The 17514-nt window shown below is 43.4% G+C and overlaps 1 pseudogene; it reads right to left on the reverse strand.

The window, feature by feature from the left end:
• Positions 1-11281: 11281 nt before the first annotated feature.
• On the reverse strand, positions 11282-11400 carry LOC112475415 (annotated as a pseudogene).
• Positions 11401-17514: the final 6114 nt, after the last annotated feature.

Consider the following 17514-nt stretch of genomic DNA (forward strand, 5'->3'; position numbering starts at 1 on the left):
AGTGGGGTGGGGGGTGGGGGGACAAATACTTTTTCCTTCCCAGTGTAAGTCCCTCCTCCTTATATCCTTGTAGCTAGCATCCAATTAAATTTGTGCCAGGATGATTGACAATAGGAGTATCCATTTGCTTCAAGGACAAGCCCACCCCCATCCTTCCAAAGGTGTGTCTGGCCCAGATAAGACAATCACAGTCCTATCCATGTGCACTTTGTTAATGAATGAATAAATTATCTGACCCAATAGAGGTATCCACTCTGATTCCAACCAATAAAGCCTACACCAAGCATCTTAAGTATTCAGAGAGCTTCCCCTTCATGCCACAGCCTATAAATTCTTAGCTCAACTCTCTCCCCTATTTGACTGGGTTATGTTCTCTGAACTCAAGATCATTAATCACTCTGCCACCTGCCAGGCTCTTCCTTTCGGCCACTGTTCCCCTCTGACCCTCCCTGTCGATCTCTCTTTCTGCCCAGCCTCTGACAGAGCAGAGCCAAGGCTCACACCTGTTGGAATGGAGTAGACAGAATCAATCAACAGGGTCCTGAGTCTCTCTCATCGCCCCTCCCTGCACCCCACCATATCAAACCTCTACTCTCAAGTGCATGCCAAGGACTTTTAATTTCCTTCTGGGATTGGCTAAGGGGAAGTGGGGGCAAGAAGAAATGGGAACAACAACCACAATAATTGGAGAGCCCTGCAGAGCAGGGAAGCACTTTGATGTCTGGCTACAGCAAGCACAAAGAAAAAATTTCTCCAACTTGGACCCAGATTCCCGCAGAGAAAAAAACCTAAATGAGAGTGCAAAGGAGGCAGAATGGGATGCTCTGCTTAGAGTCTCCCTTTCCTTATTTTCATTAAAGCCTGCTGCCCAATTTCATCAAGGTCCTGGTCATATGGGCATGAATGAATTGAGTGACTGGTGTCTCAGTGGGAGGCAAAGTTGTGAAGTAGGCCACTTTTGTCTTCTCTGAGCTCCTGGCAGGATTAGCTCTTTGCGCTAAAAGGAGCAGACACAAGGGCCTCCCTTCCACTCCCAGGAAACCGGCTTTCACAGTGACCTTCTGGGACACACACTCTATCCTTTGTCATCTAAATCCTTCAGGACTCCAGTGGTAGGAATTGTAGGCCTGAGAAGAAGGGAGGTTGTCCTAGGCAGGTGGGTAGAGGAGATATTTTTAGGCAACCAGAACCTCAGAGAACCCATCAAATCACAGAGGCTCACCCACTCCACCTGTGTGTCAGCTTTAAATTTGGATTCAGTTTTTGGTGGCACAAAAGATTCTGTGCCTTCTGCCACTGGGAGGGTCCATTCTCCCACTCCGCTGTCTCCAGTTTTTCTGCCCTCAAGTATCCAGCTGGCTCCGACTCAGCCTGAAGGAGAGCAGGTGATAGGATCAGCCTTGCCAGACTGGCCATCTGTCCCAGCCGAGGGTGAGGGTCCCACCTGTCCCAGAGCTTCCCAAGGCTGCTGACACAGCTGCTCCAGGAAGATTTTAAAATGTGTGTTCTCATGGGCGCCACTAATAAGATTCAGATGCCAGGAGTGACTTCTAGCACCTCAGGAAAGAAAAGCCAAATGCCCAATCTCTGTATACGCTGTTTAAGAAAATGAGACCCAATGTCACATAGGTGAGGTAAGCAAGAATAAATAAGGGCAAAAGAGTCAAGATACACAATTTCCGGTCCTGGCTCTGCCACATCGTAACTGTGTGACCTTGGTAATCATCTCTCCTCTCTGGTACTCAGTTTCTTCCTCTGTCAAATGCGAAAGTGGGATAAGATGTATTCAAGTTTTCTTTTAACTCTTTCCTTTTATAGATCCAATACTGTCTAATATAATCAAATATATGTATGGAGCTTACAGGCAAAAGCTACGATGAGTCAGTGGAATTTGATATTGTTGACAAGTGTGTATATTTGAAAGCCATGTTTTCTTAATTTTGTTAATATTTTAGCCAGGTGTATTTTGTTATATTTGGAAAACATGGGTTGGGGGAGATTGGGTAGTGCCTCATTCTACTTTGTTCTTTGGTATAGACACAGCCAAAGGGTTCAGATTAATTTGGGTGGACGGTCATCCAAAGTATTTACATCTTTTGTCTGCTCTAGGATGACTTTCTGAAGCTGGAAGCTCTATTTCTATTCCATCTGTATCAGTTAGATCACTTATTATTGCAAGAGACAGAAAACCCAATTCTAATGGACTAAAGCCAAACAAAAAAAAAAGTATTGTCTCATATGTCTGAACGATTGTCACTAAAACACATTTCTTCTCTCTCCTCCCAGCTCTTCATTCTCTGTATTTTCTCAAATGTTAGGTAGGATTTTCCTTTGTGATCATGAGAACATCCAGAAACTCCCAGGGTTACCTATACTCATGTTGAAGTCTATGTCAGTTGGGATAATTTGAGCTGCAAACAACAGAAAATCTGACTTGAGTTAGCTTAATCAATAAGGAAATTTTTCGCCTCACACAGGAAGAAATCCAAAGACATAGTGAGATCCAGATTGGTTAATTAAAGGCCTTAACAGTGTCAATCGAGCCAAGTTTTTTCTACTTTTTCATTTTCAGTATCAAATTCTTCTTTCAGCATGGCTCCCTTCACGATGACGTAATGGCTATTGAAGTTCAGTGCTGTATCTAGACATTGCAATGTGTAGGAAGTAACTAAAATGATCTCTTCCTCTGGCTCTTTCTTCAGAAAAAGGAAACATTCCACAGAATCTCCTAGAAGGCTTCTCGTACCCATTCCTCAGCTATCCACTGAGAAATGGCTACCATGGTTAGCCGAGACTAGGGTTTTCAACCAAGGAAGATGTTGTCTCAGAGAGACCATTTGACAATACATAAAGACAAATGTAGTTGGGAGTGCTACAGGCGTCTAGTGGATAGAAGACAGGGATACTTGCTAAACATCTTAGCGTGCATGGGACAGCCCCCATCAACAAAGAACTGTCTGGTTCAAAATGTCAGTAGTGCTGAGGTTGTGAACCCCTTGCTTAGACAATCAGTTAGGGGGGATGGCTAACTGAGAGTCAACCAAAATGTCTTCTAGAATGTTCTATCTAGAAAATAACAATAGTCTTTGCCAAAGTGTTTCTAGCAAAATATCACTGTATTTTATTGATCCGACTGTATCACAAGTCCATCCTTGAACCAATTACTGTGAACAGGAAAGTGAGATGCAATGATTGGTTTAGCCTAGGTCACGTGTTCCACCTCTGAGCCAGCAATGAGTCAACTTTACTTGAAGACAGGAGTTGAGAGTGGGAAGGAAAGGGTGATATTCCAGAGAGAACTGGGAATGATAAACAAGATGAGGTGAATAGAGGCCGGGCAGCAAAAACAGCAGATGCCCACACTCCACAGCTCTCGTGAACAGACTACAGAGGTAAATCATGTTCGTACTTGGACTCAAAATAGCAGCAGCAGCAGTGGGAGGTCGATGGACTGTCTAGGAACACTTTGGGCTGGTGCCTGCGAATTGCTCATTCCACATGGTAGCTAGAAGTCCTGTGGCTTTAATTACCTCTATCCAGGCAGCACTTTCCACCTAAGGAGATGTTCGGTCAATCCGGAAAGCGAAATCAGGAGGATCAGAGAAGAAGGAGTCGGGAGAGGCAGGAGAAAAGAGAGAGAGAGAGAGAGAGAGAGAGAGGAGGGAGGAGAAAAGAGAGAGAGAGAGAGAGAGAGAGAGAGAGAGAGAGAGAGAGAGCGCGAGCTGGAATACAGGTGTGCTGTGTATCCCAACCCCAGCATGACTTCTGTGCCCTGAAGCTAAGCTCATGGGGCTGTATCATCCAGGTACCCTCATCGTCTGGCTTTTGGTTGGCTTTGGTTAATGGTTAACATCAGCAGGAGATGAAAGGGAGAGAGGGGAGAGAGATTTGGTTATTCATTCCTCCTGATTCCTCCCTGCTTTGTCATGGTTTGGACAGTATCTGTATCCTACTATGACTAGCACTTCTTTTGGGTGGTTCCCCTTCCATAGTTCCACTTTCATTTAGGCTCCATATTACTACTTCCTGACTTTGCCCCTTCAGACCTAAAGCTGGCACTGATGGGTGACTCTGCATTCCCCATTGGTTCCCTTACTCTTACCTTAACTATATACACATCTGTATATAGTACCTTCATTAGAAAATCTCTGAGTGTGTTGTCCAGTCCCCTCAAGGATCTTGACTGATACAACAGGCAAGTCACAGGTACCAGATCCATTCATGCCAGGCTGTCATAACAGGGTATCACGAACCTTGATCACATCCAGTGTTCCATGGGCCTAAAGAATAGCCACTCACACCTGTTCCTTGGGACCTAGCTTTCTTGGGAAGCCTAAGAGTTAAAAAGATGGATTCAAGGGTTATTCTCCCTTTCACCTTCCAATCTAATTGCTGCCAACCTATTTTCTATGTTGTCTAAGCAAGTAGAAAGTATGCCTACCATGCTATATTTGATAATGATGACTACCATTTCTTAAATGCTTATAATATGAATAAATTATGCCACACACTTTATATGCTTTATTTTGTTTAATCTTCACAAGAAACTTATAGGTTAGATACTATTGCTTTTCCAATTTTATAGAAGAGGGAACTGAGGCTCAGAAAGTTAAGTAATTTGGCCAACATCAAACCACTAGTATGTGGCTATGGTGGTTAATACCAGTGGTCATCAATATTTCTGATTCTATTCTCCCTCCTAGGTACATGGAAAACTATATTTCCCATCTCTCTTTGTAATTGGAAAGAGACTTAGGACTAGTGTTGCCAATGGGGTGTGACTTTAAGTGACAAGGTACTCCTGGGCTGACACATTTCAGAGCTGGCATGTGATCTTCAATGTTTGATTCCTCTATCACTGCAGTCACATGAGCATGCATTAAGATGGGGGGAGGGTGCCATAAAATTCAAGCAGACTGGACTGCTGCACCCCTACATGAAGGCAGCTGCCTTGCAGAGTTGCTCAGATGTGCACTGACTTTGTGGAAAGACAAAATAAACTTTTATTGTGTTAAGAAATGGAAAATGTCAAATGTTGTACTGTTTGTTGCTGCAGCATAACCTATCCTGTCTGAGATAGTGGAGGAGCTGGGATCAAAACCAAATATTTTTGAACTAAAAGTCAGTGTCCTTAACCCTTGGACAATACTGCTTCTCCCTGGTTCATTACCAAGAAGACTTCTTGGATAAAATTGTGGCATCAAAAAGATGAGAGAAAAGGGATCTAAGAAAGAAAAGAAATATGCATCAGGACTCTTATTAGAGAAATAAAAGAGCTAGGAAAGAGATTGATAGAAAATTATACCTACCTTTCCTTTGCTCACCATGTCAATCAATAAAAAATAAATAAATAGAGGATTCTTTAGAAAATTTTATAGATAAGGCTTCCAAGGACTTTTGCTCATGGCCAAGGAATTAACTGTGGCTGCTCTTCATCAAAAATAATTTTGCAACCCATCTCTAGGGCACATAAATGAGAAGGCTCTCTGCTTTGGAAGAGAAGAAGCTCCAAGCTACAACCCTTCTGCCCACAAGCACGACAGAATCTTCACTTGGGTCACTGTCTCCCTGTGTGGCTTATCTTTTTCATGGTTCAATAAAAACAATTTGTTGGTGTAAGACTGTTTATTAATCTTAATCACCTTCTCCTTTCAGCCTTCTATCACCGATCCCTCCCAAATCCCAAGGATCGACAGGCCATGTCTTTGTCGCTAAGTTTGGAAAGAACCCAGGTAATGAGGTCAGTGTCCCCATATCTAAAGGCATTTTGTGTAATAAATCACAGTCCCCCAAGGTTAGTAGGAAACCTGAGTTTAAAGGGATAGCATTGGAAACCAATGTGCTAAAATGACCTAATTTTCTTAACTGAAGAAGATAATACTTTCTATTGAAAAAAGAAAGATAGACAAAGAAGGTAGCACCTATTGCTCACCCGTGGATGAGAACAGTGTCTGGTGTTACCCATATTCCCAAGCACGTGTACATGGGTCCCCAAACTAGGAACAGCTATGAGGGGGTTTCTAATTAGCATCATGTTTACACGTTTATTGTCAACTATAATTACTTGTTTATTAAAACAGATTTATTACAGTCATTATGGTCTGTCAGTAAGAGATAACATTCTTGAATTTCACGAGTATGTGTGAATTGCACAAATCTTGCCAACCCTAACTAGGACCAACTCTCAATGAAAATGTTCAGACAAGATAATTCTCAAGAAGGCATGAAGTTTTATTTCAGTTAATAAGGAGTTATCCTGCCCAACAGAACTGCAATCAATCTCCCAAGCAAGGACTCTGCAGCAAATTCCTTCTTTCTTACCGCTAGTCCATGTTTCTTCTCACGAGTGTTATGCGAGGTACTTACTTGGTATGCGTGTCCTCATTCCATTTTAACCACAAGGGTCTAAGGGTCTCATTTTCTAGATAAGGAAACCAAGGTTCAGAGAGGTCGGGTCACTTGCACCGAGGGGCATGCCTAGGATCCAAAGCCCCTACTTTGTTCATTCTGTACACACGCACTCACATATCCACTTACATGTCCATCCCCAACATCAGTGAATTGGAAGAGAACACTGACTGGGCTAGTTTTGGGGGAGTGCATACCTGCAGGGGTGCTGGGAGAACAGGACCAGGACCAGAGGACAGCAGAGGTATGACAGAGTGTTAGGCGGGGACACTGGTGATGGGAAGAGGTTGTGTTGCTTGCTGAGGAAGTTAGAAAACAACAGTACCTAGCCAGGGATTTGGATAACCAAAATTTGTTTGTTTGGCTGTCATGGATGAGGTTGGATGAGCAGGACACTGAAAATCTTTCATTAAATATAATCAGGACACTGAAGTCTGATTATATTTAATCTTTTTGCTTTTGCAGATGCTTTGGAGGGCAGAGTTTGTGGCACATACATGATGCTGTGGCACATAAATGACCCCTGGCAAGGAGTTGGGCGTTGCTGTGATCACAGTAGGAATAGCCAGCTATTACTCAGAACTGATTATGTGCCAGACACCATGTAAAGGGCTTTACACTGATTTTCTCGTTTAATCTTTATGTCTCTCTACGAGGTTGGTTTTATTTTGTCTGCAGATGAAGAAACAGGCACAGAGAGATTAAGGAGAACGACCGAGGTCACATAACCACGAACTGGCAGAATCAGATCTCTGTGTCCCTCCCACCTTATCGGGACTAACAGAATTCTCAGATACACCCACATATCAAGTACCCTTTTTTTATCTAGGTTCCAGTTTATGGGAATACATCCTGGATTTCAAGAGGCAGCTTTGTGTTTTCATATGGTTTTATATTGAGGTACTTACTTATATACAGTAAAGTACACAAATATTAAGTGGATAGCTTAATGGATTTTCATACAATTATATACTTACGTATCATCTCCCTATATCCATAACCACGTGAATCTGAAAAGGTAGAAATGATAAACGTTGCAGGAAGTGTAGGTACAATTTCAAAAAAAGTCTCCAGGTAATATTATTTAGAATATCATGCACGTGGATGGTATTACAGACATCTCGTTATAATTCATAGAACCCAAGTCTCTCTTATTTTTGAGGGTATGTGAATTTAAATCAGGGTATATGAGGTATAAGGTGACATAAACCAGAATGCTTTGGGGCTTTCTTTGTGTTTATATTAATTCTGCTTTACATCTCATACACAAATAAACTTTTATGCTTTCCACACAGGGGAGACTTGACATATCCTGGGAATGTCCCAGGAGAAGGAGGGTATATAAATTCAAGGTTTTATTATTGCTATGTATATATCTAAAAATCAATATTTCTATCTGTCTGGCTATCGATCTACATGTGCACATTAGGTAACCATTTAAAGCAGGCTCTTTTTAAAGCCATGTTACATTAAGTGGGCTCTGTTCAAATGGGTTATATGTACATGGCTAGAGTTTGCAGGGTGTGGGTATCAATGTACACATGTGAACTGGGGGAGTTTGTGGTATAAATAAAGATTGCATTTCTCTCCTGGCTACGTATATATGTGTATATATGCATCATAGACACCTATAATTCTATGATTAGTCACATTTCACTGGAACAAGATGATACATTACCAAAGAGGGTTGGTCAGTAGAGGACTGTGTCCCCACCATGACAGACAAAAGCCCTTATCTTCTGGGACCAGATGTGGGATGAACACATCAGAGGCATATCCAGAAGAGCCTGGGGAATCTTCAGCTAACACCATCTCTCCCTGCATCCCAGCCTGACTCTGAGCAGGCAACTGCCCTCTCAGCACACTGAGAAGCCGACTCTGTCTTTCATGTCCGCTGCTTCACTGCAGGCTTTTTGAATATTTAATAATGCGATTTGCCTTCCCAGAAAAAGAGCCCGGAAAAGCCTATGCAGTCACAGGTACAGGAGGTGGGCAGCAGGGCTACGGCTGCTGCAGGGCAGGCTGGCCAGTCACTCCCTTCTAGGAGCATCCCCGAACTAAAAACCCCAACAGATGATTTTGGGCTGAGGATGTGGCCGAGAGAGGACACGCAGGTGCTTTCAGGCACCAGTCAGGAGCTGTAGGGAGGAAGAGGAAGTGCTGAGAGGGTATCAAGTGGCCAGGACATGTGGTGAGAGGAAAAGCAGAGACTTATTTTCCATTCACTTGTGAGATTTTGGCTCGAATTCAGGCAACTGCTATGTATTTCATAGAATGGTACAGCTAGCAAGAACCACAGTGCTCTTCTGATCACAAGCATTTTATAAACTGGGAAACTGAGGCCCAGATTGTAACAGTCTCTGAAGTCATACAGCTGATTAGTGGCCAAGCTGTTTCTATAACCCAAGACTCTGTTTCTATTCTTGGAATGGTTAAGTTATGCTGCGGTAATAAATAGCACCACATTTTCAGTTTCTTAACACAGTAAAACACAATAAAAGTTTATTTTGCCTTTCCTCACCGCCCATTTCCTTCCCATCAACACGTGTGCTAGTGGGTCATTTCCTATCACAGTACCCTGTTTAGTTTCTTTATAGCACTTATCACCACATGAAATTAACTTATTTATTTGCCCACTTATCTGTTTTCCACACCAGGATTTGAACTTTGTGAAAGCAAAGCCTCCATTTATCTTGCTCCCTACTGAATCCCTATTACCAAAAATAGTCCAGACTCCAGCGGTGAATGTACAAATCTCTCTCTGCACCTTTTCCATGTCACTATGTTGCTTTTTCTTCGATATTGATTTGAGACTTGCTCTTTACTCACTCATGTCTGGAGAAGAATATCAACTTATAACACTGCTTCTGTGGTGCCTGATGACTGGAGGGTGAGGTCCTGGCTTTGAACTTTATCTTCTAAGCCAGTGTTCTCCGTGGTGGAGCTCCAGTGTCACCTGCTCCAAAATCTCCCAAGAAACTAAACAAAAAACTATATCTCAAGTCCCATGCTAGACAAATAAGTCAGAATCTCTGGAGGTAAGAATCTATCTGGGAATCTGTACTTTTAACAAGAACCAAGGTGATCTTAAAGGCACATTAGGCTTTAAAGGAGCTCTCCTAGGTCTTAAGTTCAGCCCACCAGTTAAGCATAGCAGAATGCTTCTTTTTCTTTTCTGGTGAACACTCACATTTACACTTGCATCGTCTGGTGAATGATCAAACTCTGTCATAGGTCAGTATAGAGTATCTTGGGGCACAGAAAGCATGGACACAGTGACTGATGTTCTCAGTGCCACCAATTGCTGGGAGTCACCAATTGCTGTGTAACAAATTGCCCCCAAACATAGTGTGCTTCTTACCTTTGGGGACACTTTTCTGCTCACTAGAAACTTTTCAAGAAGGGTGAGTCAGGAGCAGAAATAAAAGAGGAATTAAAATCTATTTCAAATTACACCTTATTAGTGGCTCAGTGAAAGGCTTGGATAAGGAGGAGGCTGGGATATTCGTTAAGATAAGGCTATAAAATTCCTCTAGATTCTTTTGCTCCACTGTTGAAAGTTTGTGGCTTGAAGTAATGATAACTGTGGTGATGATGGTGGTGGTCATAATCCATTCAGCTACTATGTATTGAGTACCTACTTCATGCCATCAATGATCTAAGTACATGGGGTCAAATGGACCAAAAAATAAAAAATCTCTGCCACAATTAATTCTAGAAGAGAAAATAGAAGGAAATAATGCTGGTGTCTCCCTTCTTGTTTGAAACATTTTCTTCACTAGAGTTCTTAGTCATGGGGGAACTAAGAATACATCCCCAGTTTCAATGAGAGATTCCCAAAACTTTATCCCTTCCAAGGCTTGCAGGTAGCTATCTAGTCAAACTGCTTATATGCTGGGTAATGGACTTTGGTTGAGAGGTGGGTATCTCTGTGTATGTGTGTTGGGGTTGAGGGCTATGATAACGTACAGAGGCCTTAAAACAACTGCATTTATCTCAATGTTTCTGTAAGTCAGAAATTCAGGCACAGCTTAGGTGCGTCCTCTGGCTCAGGTTCTTTCATGAGGCTGCAGTCAAGATGTCAGCCAGGGCTACGATCATCTCAAAGCTCAACTGGGGAAGGATTTGCTTCCAGGCTCACTCATGTTGTTGCCAAGATTTAGTTCCCTGTGGGTTATTGGACTAAGGGCCTTGGTTCCTCACTGGCTGTTGGCTGGAGACTGTCTTTAGTTCCTTGCTACCTGGGCTTCTTTGTAGCTCACAGTATGGCATCTGATTTCCATCAGAATGAGCAAGTTGAAGAGCAAGTGAGAGACTTAGATAGAACAAGCTGGAAAGTCAGTCTTTTGTAACCTGGAAGGGACACCCCATCACTTTTGCTGTATTCTGTTTATTAGTAGTAAGCCATTAGGGTTAGTCCACACTCAAAAGGAAGGGGTAACACAAGAGCATGGATACCAGGAAGTGAGGATTTTAGAAGCTGCTTACCACATTTTAACCTGAATTTTGAACTGTCTTCTGACATGCAACATAGTATGGCAGATAGATAATACTTGCGTTTGGGTTCTATGTGGTATCTGGAAATTTAATTTAAAAGGCTGTGTTGCATGGTAAGAAGAGCATAAATTTTGGGTTGAGAGTGTTTTCTATTAGAATCTCAACTTTGGTGTTCACCAACAATATAACCTTAGACTTAGTTTCTCTGGCCTCAGTTTGTTTAATCCAAAAAAAAAATGTGGAAAATACATACCACCTAAGGAGTTTTTTTTGTTTGTTTGTTTGTTTTTTAAGGCGAGGCAACCCTTGGTTGACCTCACAGATTGCAAAGACCTTGTCAGTTTACAATCCCTTATTTTTATTTTTTTATTTTTTATGCCTACAGCACCTGGTCTTCCTAGGTAGTCTCCCATCCAAGTACTAACCAGGCTCAACCCTGCTTAGCTTCCGACATCAGACGGGATGGAGTTTGTTCAGGGGAGCATGGCCATAGACCACCTAAGGAGTTTTGAGGATCAAAAAAATCACTTGGGCAAGCCATGTGTTAAAATGCAGATTTCCAGGTTGTTCCCTAAGAAATTCTTATTTGGTAAACTTGGGGTGGCACGTAAGAATTTCTATTTTCAATAAGTGCCCAGTTGTTTCTTAGTACATATGAAAAAGGTGTGTGGCTCAGTACACGGTAGCTATTAACAATATTCAGGAGAACAGTAACTGCAATTATTCTTGAGAAACTATGTGTTTGAAGAGTTACTTACAATTGAATGGAAAGCAAACTATAGGATTAGAAAATGTATAAGTTCTAGCCCTCGTCTGACACTTTGCTGAAAGTTCTTAGGCACAGAGTCACCTAATCTTTCTGGATTTTTTTTTTTTTTTTAGCCTCTGTAAAATGCCTTCTAGCCTAAATACTTTCTGTTTACATAAGGAAGTAGCAATAGCTGCCAGTATGGCATCTTTTTAGGGCTCCCCTGGTTGGAAAGAGAAGTGCAATGGCCTCCAAAGTAAGTCTTTTCTGAAACTCTCTGTCTCCTGATATTTCTTCCTGAAGACTATTCCTTGGAGCCTCTCATTCCTCTACTCTTCTAAGTCACATGACCCTAGCAACTCTGTATATAATGAAAAATATCTGAAAACAACTTCATTGAAAAGAATAAACACTTTTCTGAATTTTTAGGCACAGAGGCCCCTAATCTTTCTGGGTTTTTTTTTTTTTTTTAGCCTCTGTAAAATGCCTTCTAGCCTAAATACTTTCTGTTTACATAAGGAAGTAGCAATAGCTGCCAGTATGGCATCTTTTTAGGGCTCCCCTGGTTGGAAAGAGAAGTGCAATGGCCTCCAAAGTAAGTCTTTTCTGAAACTCTCTGTCTCCTGATATTTCTTCCTGAAGACTATTCCTTGGAGCCTCTCATTCCTCTACTCTTCTAAGTCACATGACCCTAGCAACTCTGTATATAATGAAAAATATCTGAAAACAACTTCATTGAAAAGAATAAATCTATTAAGGAGCTGAGAACTTTCTGGTGTGAAATGAAAAATATTGATTGCTTCTCACCAGTTAGCAGTGAAATCTCATCCAGTTAATTAACCTGCTCAGAGATAAAGTTTATTTTCTGTCTTTCACTTTCAGCTCCAAATCTTTAAAACCATTAAAACAAGTACCCGGTCAATGAATAAATCTTCTCCCAAGGTGGCATTCAGAGCCTTCTGTGATCTGGCTCCAGCCTACCTTTCTGACTTTACTTCCAGCTACTTACCTTCAAGTACCTTCCACTCCAGTCAAATGGAAGAACTAAAGTATTCAGCATTCCCACTGCCAGAAATGTGCTTTCCTCCCCTGAATTCTACATATTTTAACTCAGTTCAAATGTCACTTCTTGAAAAAGATTTTCCTGGAGCTCTAGCATCTTCACTTTCCCCCATCTCTCCTAATCACTGCCAAGCCATAGCATTACCATCTTATTCTAAACATTACCAAAACTTTGTGTACCATGGTAGCATTTATTATTTTATACCTTCTATCATGATTATGTACATATTTATAGTACTAGACCCATAAGAATGCAATTCCAACCAATTCATTATTGTGCCCCCCACATCCTCCAACACAATGCCTGGCCTGTGATTAGTGTTCAGTAAATATTTTTTGATTGCTTAAATGGAGATCTATTGATTGAACATTTGCTTTATTGTGGCATTTATTCCTGGGGCTCACAACTGCTGTTTCATCATCAGCATAAAGAGACTCTAACTCAGTGAGATGTTTTTCAGGATTTACATTGTATTTAAAATAGAACACTCAGGTCTTTCAGTCTTTCTGATGACAGTCTTGTTGTTGCTTCCCATCCTTAGCAGCTTTCTGTTTCTAGAAATCTTTTTGCTTTCAGTGGAAGGGTTGGGAAAGATAGTCTTCTCATGGATATCACACCTTTCTATGATTCTGAATATAGGGTTCATATGGCTTTTCTATTTCCTGTCCCAATTTACTTTCATGACACACTTGCATGGAACTAGAATTTTATGAGCACAAAACCCTGATACTCAATTTTATGTAAAGCATATATTCAGTCATACATGAGACCACTCATATGTATGGGTCAAGCTTGAAGCGGAGAAATATGGTAACTTCATTGAAACAAAAAGGCCACTAACATCCATTTATTCATTTAGTGCTCATTTTTTTGCTCGTCCACTGGAAGATACAAATATAATACTGGCCCCTGTCTTCAAGGAGCTATGAGTCTTGTAAAGGTAGATGAATGAATGATGAGATTATTGTTATAGAGTGTGATTAGCACAATGTCAGAGGCAAGCAGAGGGTATGTGGAACACAGAGAATTTTCTTTGAGAGAGGATGGATTTTTTTTAAACAAAGAAATTCTTCTTTGCAGCACAATGATCATGCGGATATTAATAACATATATATTATTTTGTAGTTATTAACAGCATCAGTGTCAACGTCAAGTCACTCACTTCGGGCCAGGTCTCAGCAGCCTTGGTGGGTGCTGAGGCATAATTCAAAATAGCAGCAACACTGGGTTGACCAAGACCTAGACTTAGGTCATTGTTCCGTAGGTCTTGTAGGAATGAATCATTCACGGATATGGCAGCAAAGAGGTAGTTTTCTTATGATTCACAGTGCTGAACTTCATGCCAATAATATTTTGGTGGAGAGATTTTGTATGCTATTCCATCTATGGTTCCACCATTTCTAAAGACATTGCCGCAGCTGTGCGGATGACTCATTGGAATAACTTTTCCAAGTTTATGATCTTGGAGATAAGGTGTGTGTGTGTGTGTGTGTGTGTGTGTGTGTGAGAGAGAGAGAGAGAGAGAGCGAGGGAGAGAGAGAGAGAGAGGGAGAAGAGGGAAGAAAGAGAGAAGCATTTATAAGGAAAGGCAAGAAAGCAATGCTGCCAATGCTTAAAATTGTACAGACAATTTTAAGGGTTTTTTTCTTGCTCTTCGCATTTGGGGACTAATTTTCTACTAACTTCCTACTTTTCTGCTCACTAGAAGCTCCTTGAGAAGAAAGGGGTAGGATGATATGAGTCAGAAGGAGAAATAAGAGAGGAAATTAAAATCCATTTCAAATTGCCTCTTGTCAGTGGCTCAGGGAAAGGCTAGAGATATTGATTAAGACGAGGCCGTAATATTGCTCTAGATTTTTATGGTCCACAATCGAAAAAGGTCTATGGCTTGGATTAATGATGACTGTGGTGATGGTGGTGATAGTCATAATCCACTCAACAAGTATGTATTGAGCACCTACTACATGCCATCATTGACCTAGGCACATGGGATCGAAATGGACTCTCCACGAATCTGTGCCATTTGGAGCTTAAATTCTAGAGGAAATTGGCAAAAGTAGTGCTAGCATTACTTTCCTTGTTTGAAATATCATTTTCTTGAGTTCTTAGTCATGAAGGACTTAGTCTCCATCAAGTCCCAGAATCCGTGTGAGGATCACAAAACTTTACCTGTTCCCAAACTTGAGGACTGATATCTGCCTAAAATTGTTTGTATGAGCATGGAAATGGACGCTGGTTCAGTTACAGAAGTCTGTGTATGTGTGCTGAGGGAGGCGGCGATAGTGCACAGTAGAAATTCTACAACCGTACTATCCATTGATACTTTCTAGCTGGGGGAAAAGCACGAGTTAGTACCTGAATTGCTCCCCTCCACCCGCCACCAGCCTTTCTCCCGCTTTCTGCATTTTACTCCCTCCTTCCTTTCTAAACCCCTCCTTCTCCTCCTTCCTTCCCTTTCCCTTGGTCCCTCCCTATCCCCTTCCCTCGCTCAGTTCTTCCCTCCTTTGGCTCCCTCTCCTTCTATCCTCTTTTCCTCTCATCCCCATTCCCTCCTCCATCCCTCCGCGGCGTCTGCGTCAGGCCCCCACTCGCGTGACGCGCGGGGTCTGGGTGGGAGCTGTCCACTCGCCTGGGTGCTGAATGCAGAAGAGACGGCGGCGGCGGAGATAGCAGAGAGCTTTCTCCGCTCCAGGAACCTTGCTTCCTTCCACTCCTCGGACGGTCAACTCACAGTCCGCGCCACCTCCCTTCCAGCACCACCCCTTTGGGAACTGAGCTAGGGGGGCAGCAGTCACGGCGGCGGGTGCTGAGCAACCGCGGAAGACGAGACAACACCTGGCAGCAGCCTGGAATCTGATTTGCTTCCCCTCGCCTTTTATAAGAGATACATTTACATATGGTTTTGGGGAGTCGCGAGACAGGACTAAGCCGGAACCAAGTGCTGGCTGCATCCCACCTCCGCCACACAATTTTGTTTCCTCCTCCACACCTTCAGCTGGAACCGCAAACAAGAGCATCTGCGAGGAGAGGTAGCAACAGAGAGCCCAACCAGCCAGAGGCAGCAGAGAGGAGGGAGTGGCGGCGGCGGGGCGGGGAGGGGGGGAAGGTTGGGGGGGCGCGGGGAGCCGGCCAAGGCCGCCCTTGATGGGGATAGCGGGGGCAGAGCTGCTGTGAAGACCCGGCAGCCGCCCTCTTCCACCCTTACCCCTCCAGAAGCACTCTGCTGATTATTTGAGAACCAAATTATTCTTCTTCTACTAGTATCATTTCATTTTTTATTACCCACCCCTTCTCACTTCCCAGCCGCCCCCACCCCTACGCCTGCCTCGACTCTGGTTGCATGGCAGCGGTGCCAGGGCGCGGGGGCTCAGGGCCAGCCCCCGGGGAAGGAGGAGAAGGAGGCGGAGGATCATGAAGGCTGGAGTCGCGGCCGCGCAGGACGGCGAGCAGCAGACAGAGGACGAGCCCGAGCAGCCCCCGCCGCGGAGACACCCGGACGCCGACCAGCAGTCGCCACCGCCTCCACAGCAGCATCGGCGGCCGCAGGCAGACCCGGAGCCTGACGAGGGCGACAGCCGCCCAGCGGAGGAAGAGGAGGAGAACAAGAGGCCACTCACCCGCCCGTACCTGCCCTTCTCCTGGCCCTTGCCTCTCGCGGGAAGGGACCTTTGATGGAGCCAAGGGGAGCGGGCTGTGGATTTACAAACTGTCGCAGGGGTGGGCTGGGGGCTGAGATCCAGTAACTACTCTTTCTCCGGTCCCTTCCTACACGCCCCTCTCCTCTACCCCTTTTCTCTGCTCCACTGCTTCCCGCCCCCATACACACACACACACACACACACACACACACACACACACACACCCCTTCCTCTAACCAGGATCTTACTGCTCAGGAAGGAGGAGGCTCTGCAAGGATTAAAAGATCTTTTCCCCTTTCTTTTCCCCTCCTCAGTCCCTTATTTCCCCACCCTATTCTCCTAATTGGCTTTTTTCTCTTCTGTGTAGCCCTTTGGCTGCTGAGGCAAAGCACAAACCCTTTGCCCAATTTCACCCGTGATCCCTTCCCCCCATCCCAACTGCTCTCTTAAAAGCAACTCTGGTGCTTCTGGGGGTTCATTGCCTCTGTTTTCTGGCCAAGAGATTTAAAACTTCTCTCAACCTCTTCTCCTCCCCCACCTTTCCCCACCCCCCAACCTGAGGAAAACAATCTTTTTCTCTCTTGCACATGTAATCCTCAATTCATCATTGAGCTAGTTTGCCCTAAGCCCAGCTCAGCCCACTCCACCGTTTTATATAAAATTAAAAAAAAAAAGACTTCCCCATCGTTTTATATAAAATTTAAAAAAAGACTTCCCATTGCCTAGGAATTTGAGAACAACCCAATAATCCTCTCCTGGGGAACTTTCTAACAAACCTTTATCCCAAGGCCCTAACAGCTTATCCTCAACATTTTTTTTTTTTAATCCCCCTGCCCCTACCGGTACACCCAGGTGGAAGGCAAAAAGGAGACACCCTAAGCAAAGCCTAAGGTGGGGGTAGGAGGCAAGAAAACCATTTTTTTTTTTAAATTGGGCTTTCCAGGACGTTTCAGAATCAGTGACTAGCCGTCCTCCGTCCTGGAAGCAAATTATTTATTTGCTACTTGGAGGTGGTATAAGAGGAACCAGTGAGAAAGCAGACACCCCATCTAACACAGATACACTCTGGACACCCCCCACTTCTCCCCTAAAAACCCATTCTATCTTCTTCTGCAAAGACTCCAGTTGCCCATCCCGGGCTCTCTGCTTCCACTGGGCAC

Source organism: Pteropus alecto, unplaced genomic scaffold (genome assembly GCF_000325575.1).
Source record: "Pteropus alecto unplaced genomic scaffold, ASM32557v1 scaffold110, whole genome shotgun sequence".
Classification (NCBI taxonomy): Eukaryota; Metazoa; Chordata; class Mammalia; order Chiroptera; family Pteropodidae; genus Pteropus; species Pteropus alecto.